The following is an 8,603-nucleotide window of genomic DNA, read 5'->3' as shown; positions in this document are numbered from 1 at the left end:
AATTACAAGTAGATAGCTATTAAAATATAGGTCTTCTTGTTCATAGATAGGCTCTTCTGAGAGCTGTACTTTTATCATAACATCTAAATTTTAAATTCATGGTAAGTACGTTTTAATTAGGCTCCATTTCACCCTACTTCTTGGTAGTTTTATATTGCCGGTAATTTATCAGTGTGTGTACTGGAGGGTATTATAAACGTAAAATGTCTATTCTTTAGTAATGATGGAGATGGCAGTGGCTAGTAGAGTGCTATTTGGGTGTCAGGTTTAAGATATCCATCATTCTCAGCAAACTGACACAAGAGCAGAAAATTAAACACCGCATGTTCTCAGTCATAGGCGGGTGTTGAACAATGAGAACACATGGACACAGGGAGGGGAGCACTACACACTGGGGTCTGTTGGGGGGAATGGGGGAGAGACAGTGGGGGGCGGGGAGTTGGGGAGAGATAGCATGGGGAGAAACGCCAGATATAGGTGAAGGGGAGGAAGGCAGCAAATGACGCTGCCAGGTGTGTACCTATGCAACAATCTTGCGTGTTCTTCGCATGTACCCCAAAACCTAAAATGCAATAAAAAATATTTTTTAAAAAAGATATCTTTGACCCTGATACCGTGGAAAACAAATTTAGCAAACACCCATTGAGCTCCTAATGTGTTATAAACTCTGGTGGAAAGAGGTTATATTAAAATAAAAAAGACGTGCCTCCTGCCCTCATGGAATATAAAATATTTTTTTAAATATTAATGTATTTGGCTATTTAAAGCCAAATATAATATATGATCAGTGCTCTAATGAGCGTTCTCATACAAGAGGAATAATGAATTCTGATGGAGAAGGAAGAGGTAGGGAAATTTTCCAGACGAGATAGTCATTGAACTAGGCCTTGCAGGATGAGTAGGATTATTTCAGTGGAATTTAGGGAAACGATGTGCAAGGAGAATAGTCTGCATGTTAGTTTGAATGAAAGGTAGAGGTCTGTTAGTGAGACGCCAAAAAACTTGACAAGGTGAGAAAATAATTTTCTTTGCCTTGCTGTTTTATTAACCTGATTGATTTTGTTAATAGATAAAAAGAGAAATAATTCGTGTTAATTATATTCCCAGATACAAGTAAGTAGCAAAAATATCCATTTATTATTTTACTGTAAGTATAGTTGGACCAGAAGACTCAAGCATAGCCTGCGGAATAGAAGGATACATTATTGTAAGTATGTTAGTTGATTGGTAACCATTTTCTGATTTTAGCTGCAATCTGGATTCGATCCCTACTCAACTCTCTCTTAGTACCTGATGCTGGCAACTCATTTTCATTTTCTATCTGGATTTAACTCTCATGTAGTCTCTCATGACCCTTGTTCAAGTGCATGAAAAACAAAGCCCTTTCATATAGTTAGAGCACAGGATAGATGAATTGGAAATAGTAGAAAAGACAACAGAAGACAACCACATATAAAGAAAGAAAAATCAATCATACAAACATCGGGGTTCCCCCTCCTAACCCCCTGGGGTTTTTGAGCCATGGCTTTTGACAAGTAGATATTCTTTGTCAATTTGGCCAGTTTGGGGGTTGTTCCTTTTGATTACTTATCTATTTCTTGGTTTATTATTCTCTGTCTAAAATTTTAAAGATGTTGAAAATTACTAGCAAACTGTATGAAACTTACTAGCTGGAAATAATACAAATGGTGGAATTGGATTTAAAGAAGCTGCTATTACATTGCTCAGTTTCAGCTGGGTCGCAGATGACTGATCTTTGCCAACGGACAGATCAAGTGAAGAAGGGTCTTCGGTCCTAATGAATCCTGCAGACTGAAGCACACCATGGAAGGCAGGGTCTGTCTTGCCTAAGGTGGAAGCACAGGTTTTTGAAACCAGTAGGTCAATGCTGAAAATATTTTTGGGGGAAATTGGGCAAAGAGAAGACAGCAAATCTGAACTTGTACTATCCACCTAAGGGTCTCTGTGAAAATCAGATCACCAGTAGCAAGCCAAAGTAGATGAGGCAAGGAGGTCACACAGAACCACAAAATGGGCAAATAGGATGTGATCTGCTCTGATTCCAGAGTGGAGAAGACATACCTGCAGCAGCCTTTATTCATTATAAAGGTGAAGATAAGTCAGCTTTGTTTAGTAAGGCTGAAAAGAGGCAAACTTTTCCCCATATATCTTAACCCTAATTATAATATATAATGACAGTTTCTTTAAAAGTGTTTAAATATTTTTTTAAATTTTCAATGCATGACACACTATTGGATATCATGTGCAAATATTGAGAGCTATAACTTTTTATTATCAAAAAGCACTAGAGCACTTTTTTTGTGCTCTTATAAGCACTGTGAAGCTGCTTTTCCGGGGAGTCTTTCTTTCTCAGAGTCTTAGAATGAACATACACTGTAGTATAGATTCTTTCTTTCACCAATTGTATCTGGGGGAAAGAGATGAAAACTACTGGTGTGCTCTCTGCTCCTTTATTAACATACACCTACTTTCATGAAATTCAGGGATTTCTTTGGAAAGAGAAACATTTTTTATTATAAATCTCTCCTTCCTAAAAATGACATTACTGGCTTTTTTTTTTCTTTTTCTTTTCTTTTCTTTTTTCTTTTTCTTTCTTTTTTTTTTTTTTTTTTTGGCGAGGAGATATTTGTAATATGCCAGGTTGAATTTAGGGAAAAAAAATAAAAACAAAAAAGGGTTGAATGTGGGGCTATAGAAAGCCGATAATCCAGAAGATTTAATGAAATTGTATATTTTTAAAATGTTTTAAGAGAGTTAGGAGAGTAAGTTTAGTATTTAATTAAAGGCTAAAACAGAAGAACCTGTGTTTGCAAAACAAGGTATACTAAGTGAACGTGTCAATCATTAAAGACATGAATTGATTCTTACGGAATCTGGATATATTTAAACAGTGCACCTTCTTCATGACAGTGCTATCAGGTCTTTGAATTTACATTGCCAATTTGGAATTCAACCTGATTTCATTTTCTTTCCTAAATCTCAACATGTGTATCACATTATTTGGCATGCCTTTCATCTTAAATTTACAAAGCAGTGACTATCAACACAGGTGTTCTGAGTCTGGAGTGGAACTCTTTAAATCGATTCGACCTTTAAAGTGGTCTGATATTTATTTAAAAAGGTACATTTTTATATTTGGGGTTTCTTACGAACTTCGTCTTTTCAAATAATGCAAAAATGCTCTACGTTATTCACTGTCTTTTCAATTGTGTTCTTGTTTGGGAAAAAGGAGGAAGTAGTTACTCCTTAAGGACAAGTACTAGTTTCAGATGCACGCACACACACACACACACACACACACACACAGAGAGAGAGAGAAATCCACAACAGCACTTAGGGAATTGAGGACTGGTTAATTGACATGTTATCTGAACGTATTTTCTGACTTCAGACTCCTGGTTCCCATAACGAAGCGTCTCCACGTGCAGTAGTAGCTTCCCTGGGAAGAGAGCGTTCTCCCGCTCACGCGTGGTTTCCACCTTAAAACGTCCGCGGGAGCTCCGGGGGACCCGCCCACGTTCGAGCCCCGCCCACCAGGACGGCCGATCTCCGAGTCCCGCGCTGAGCGGGGACCCCGACCTGCAGCCGGAGGCGCCGAGGACCCGAGGACGCTCAGGTACGGCCGGGAGCTGCAGGCCGAGGGTCCGCCCTGCCCCGCTCCCCGGGCCTCTCCCACCCCCCGTAGCTTCTGCTTGGTTCGTTGCTTGGAAGGAGGGACGGACGGAGGGGAAGCCTCGCTGCTCTAAGAAGTCAGCAGGTCCTCTGCCTTTTGAAATAAAACACCGATGAGGGACCTCAGTTTTCCTCCAAGCCACGCAGGGCTGCCTTCCTGGGTCTAAGTGCGCTGTGGAGTCCGAGGATAAGGTGTTTCTTTGGGTTGGCGTCCCAGAAAGTTCGCGTTCAAAACGGCAGTGAGGTGGCGCTTGTTAGCGTTCCACGTGATGACACCCAGCTGGTACTGATCTCGAACTCGGGCAGCGGCACGCGGGGCAGTTGGACAGCCCTAGCGATCTGGAGCGACACACGTTGTCGACTCAACTTTTAATTTCTAAAAATCGGTCCTTGTGGTGACGTAAGGAAGGCCTTCCTGGCTATTCGGTATTTTGCAGAACTATGCGAAAGAGGATTATTGAAAAATTAATTGTAAACGGAGTGGTGTTCTGATGATCCGTCTTTCCCTAAGTTAGTTGGCTTGCCAGAAGAAAGAAAAGCTCGACACTAGGTACTTGAAAAGATGTAATCAAATTATATAGTTAAATTTTGAGTGTGAATATTTTAGTGTTTTAAAAAAAAAACAGAAAAAAAGTTATTTGACTTTCAAGTATCAGTGGATGGATGTATCTGTCTCCTACAATTTATAATCATTTTAGTCTTAAAAATAAACTCGCCTACAAAAATAGAACAACAAATACTCTTTATATGGGTTGATGATGTCAGCACTTACGCAGCCACGGCAGAAGGAGTGTTGGAGGCGTACTGTTTGAATGAGTGTCAATTCTAAAGTTATGTTTGCCCATGTACTTGGGGTTCGAGGAGGATTTGTATTTTTGTTTCTGTTTGTTGCGTAAATTTGGCATTGTAGTTCAAGGGATATTTGTAGAGGACTGTAGCGAAACAAGCTCTGTTAAGAATTTTACAGTTACATTCTAGAGGTCCCTATACCTTGCCAATCAAGTTAAAGGTTGGGATAAGAAACAGGTATTTACTTCTTCCATTGAGCTCTGGAAGAGTTAAATTTTAAATTAAGCAATAATTGTGAAATGCATAGAGAAGTGTTTAATATGCATTTGCTCAAAGTCGTTTTACAAACTTCCCGTAGGGGAAGCATATTTTTTGAGATAAGACATTGCATTTTTTAACCTACGTTTAAAAAGTAAGTTATTTTGGTGGGCTTAGTGACTCATGCCTGTAATACCAGTACTGTGGAAGGTAGAGGCGGGCGGATCACCTGAGGTCAGGAGTTCGAGACCAGCCTGGCCAACATGGTGAAACCCTGTCTCTACTGAAAATAAAAAAATTAGATGGGCATGGTAGCATGGACCTGTAATCCCAGTTACTTGGGAGGCTGAGGAAGGAGAATTGCTTAAACTCGGGAGACGGAGGTTGCAGTGAGCTGAGATGGTGCCACTGCACTCCAGCCTGGGCAACACAGCAGGACTCCATCTCAAAAAAAAAAAAAAAAAAAAGTCATTTTGAAGTATTTTGCATTTATATTTAATTAGGAAAAGAAAAAATCATTAAATAGATTTTTAGCAACTTAAAGTGTTCATTTCATAGAGGTTATCTGGCTTATGCTTTTAACCCATTATCTTTTCTAGTGCTGCTGCTTAGAAAGTAGTCATTAAAACCGAATCATCTACGTATTAGAAAATATGTTCCAGGAATAAAAAAGAGGAAGACAGAATTAGTTGTGGTTCCCTTTCCTCCTGTTTGCTTTTATTTACTGCTAGTTTTTTTCCATTCTTCTTGCTTGCAGATATTATAGCTTTAGTTATTTTAAACCTTTCTCCCTCCCTCCCTCCGTCCCTCCTTCCTTTCCTTCTTTCCTTCTCTTTCTTACTTTTTCTTCCTTCCTTTCTTTCTCTCTTCCTTCCCTCTCTGTCTTTCTTTTTTCTGTCTTTCTTTTGTTCATTTTTTTCTTTCTTTTCTTTTCCTTGCTATCAGACACTTTCACAATCTTGTCAGGTATGGACCCCTCCCTAGAATAATGCACATGATGCCATTCCAACACACACAAATTTAAAAACATCTTTAAGAAGTTCACAAATCGCCAAAGACAATTCATAATACATAAAAATGCGGTATTTCTTAGAACTTTGGACTTTTCTGATAATATAAAATAATTAATTAGAAAATCATTTTACTTATAAGGAAGGAACTAACAGTGGATATTGCAGCACCCACAGAATTCTTGTATTGATTGGTATTCTAGAACTCCAAGCAACTTAATGCAATGGAAAAAACTGCTTGCCTGGAAACCAAGTGACCTGGGTTCTAGACCCAACCCCAATAATAATTAACTGTACAATATTACACTTTACAATTTTTTTACTGTTTTTTTTTTTTGTTGTTGTTGTTGAATGCGGTAAGTGAAACGTAATAGGAAAATCAGATGTAAGTTATTTTTATTGGATTGTGGGGTGTCTATATTTACTAATTTTATTCCAAAATTCCTAATAAAATTTCCCAGAATGATTAGTTTTTATACTATTGTTTACTATATAGACAAATCACGCTCACTGTTTAAAATTTTGTTAAATATAGAAAATTGCAAGGAAGAAAAAGAAAATATTACCTGTTATTAGCCCAAGGTACTTTTAGAATATAATTCAATCATTAATTCAATCAATAAATATCTATTGAGTAAACAGTATGCATCAGCACAGAGACAGCCAAGAAGTTCACGTATATGTGTGTTAATACATCTAGATATTTTTCTGTACATTTACTTACATGTAGATTTACAAAACTGTGATCACACTGTTCATGCTGTTTTGTAACATGTTTTTCCCTTATTCATGAAATATGCCGTTAAAACATGATTTTTAGGCCGGGCGTGGTGGCTTAAGCCTGTAATCCCAGTACTTTTGGGAGGCTGAGGCGGGTGGATCATGAGGTCAAGAGATCGAGACCATCCTGGTCAACATGGTGAAACCCCGTCTCTACAAAAATACAAAAAAAAATTAGCTGGGCATGGTGGTGCCTGCCTGTAATCCCAGCTACTCAGGAGGCTGAGACAGGAGAATTGCCTGAACCCAGGAGGCGGAGGTTGCGGTGAGCCGAGATCGCGCCATTGCACTCCAGCCTGGGTAACAAGAGCGAAACTCCGTCTAAAAACAAACAAAAAAAACCCATGATTTTTAAATAATCATGTATTATTTTTTATTCACATCTTTTAAAACTATTACTAAGTCCCTACTCTGTGTAATGCAAATAATGGCAATCTATCAATGAACAAGAGAGTATGGTTCTTACTATATGAAATTTTTAGTCTGTATGTAGGTTGTATTGGCCAATTATTTGTTGTTGGCTGTTTAGATAGATTACAGTTTTCCACTATTATAAATAATGGTTGGATATTTAGATTGATAACAGTTTTCCTCTATTATAAATAATATTTCATCTAGAACTTTTTATATAGATGTTTTTTTTTTGTTTACTTACAGTAGATTTTTAAAAGTTTATTTTCTAGGTTCTAACAAAATTTTAACTACTTAACAAGTTGTGACACGATAATCCAATTAGTTTATCTCCTTGAAATGCTGTCTTCTCAACTGTAAAATAGAAATAATAATAATTGGGTATTTTGAGGATTCTCAAAAATAATTAGCAAAATCTCATGGAATGCTAGTGATTATTTTTGACATTTTGCTCTTGAGGAATATGGCATCCATTTAAGAGCAATATAAGAGAATAGAGTTTTCTGTGTCAATACCAAGTGTCATCGTCAAACAGAACAAATGACAACAAATCTAACAACTTGGATAATTGTTATATTAAAATGATATCTTTTTAAAATTTACATTTCTTTCTTAAACAAAGTTGAACAATTTTCATAGTGGCCGCTTACATGTCTATGTTTGTGACTTGCCTCTTTCACTGTGATTTTTTAAAAGTTTCTGTTTTAATTTCAAATATGGTAGATATCAATGGATATAACTTACCAGCCCTTTTGGGGTCCCCTAATTTTGAAGAATATTAAGAATCTTAACAGTATAGGTGAAATTTTGAACTGGAAGTAGAAATTCTATAGACTTTGTTTTTCTCAGTTTGGGAGGGTTATTTTTAGTGTTTCCTGAAATTTTCCCCTTAAAAATGGGCAAGAGGGCCGGGCACGGTGGCTCAAGCCTGTAATCCCAGCACTTTGGGAGGCCGAGGCGGGTGGATCACGAGGTCGAGAGATCGAGACCATCCTGGTCAACATGGTGAAACCCCGTCTCTACTAAAAATACAAAAAACTAGCTGGGCATGGTGGCGCGTGCCTGTAATCCCAGCTACTCAGGAGGCTGAGGCAGGAGAATTGCCTGAGCCCAGGAGACGGAGGTTGCGGTGAGCCGAGATCGCGCCATTGCACTCCAGCCTGGGTAGCAAGAGCAAAACTCCGTCTCAAAAAAAAAAAAAAAAAAAAAAAAAAAAAAGGGCAAGAATGCATAGAAAAAAGAAGAGTAAATTATTTTTATTCTCATAGACTAATAGTTTACAAAAGATGGGAAAACTGAAGAGAGTTCAGAGATAATGGCCAAAACTTAGCCCTGGAGACATCCGGCCTGAATAATGTCAAGAAGACTGAGGGTGGTGTGATGACTGTTTATAAACAGTTCTGTAAGGCTGGATACAGTGGCTTACACCTGTAATCCCATCACTTTGGCAGGCGTGAGCCCAGGAGTTTGTGACCATCTGGGTCAACACAGCAAGATTAATTAAATTTAAATTTTTAAAAAAAAAATCAGCTGGATATAGCGGCATGTACCTGTAATCCAGCAATTTGGGAGGCTGAGGCAGGAGGATCATTTGAACACAGGAGTTTGAGGCTGCAGGGAGCTCTGACAGCACCATGGCCCTCTTCTTTACGTTATTCAGGC

At 38.3% G+C, this 8,603-nt stretch overlaps 1 protein-coding gene across 3 annotated transcripts in view; it reads left to right on the top strand.

The window, feature by feature from the left end:
• The first annotated feature begins 3,331 nt into the window (after positions 1-3,331).
• The window catches only part of PLA2G4A (phospholipase A2 group IVA), a 147,296-nt gene continuing 142,024 nt past the window's right edge, over positions 3,332-8,603 (top strand). Inside the window, exon 1 of one of the 3 annotated variants that reach the window (XM_039460258.2) lies at positions 3,332-3,637. The gene's annotated coding sequence lies outside the window, so the exon portion shown is untranslated. The remainder of the gene's footprint in view (positions 3,638-8,603) is intronic. The other 2 variants (XM_074389828.1, XM_074389827.1) reach the window with 2 other exon arrangements.

This window comes from Saimiri boliviensis, chromosome 19 (genome assembly GCF_048565385.1).
Source record: "Saimiri boliviensis isolate mSaiBol1 chromosome 19, mSaiBol1.pri, whole genome shotgun sequence".
NCBI lineage: Eukaryota > Metazoa > Chordata > Mammalia > Primates > Cebidae > Saimiri > Saimiri boliviensis.
The sequence above is the reverse complement of the archived record's forward strand: the minus strand, read 5'-3'. Positions and strand labels throughout refer to the sequence as shown.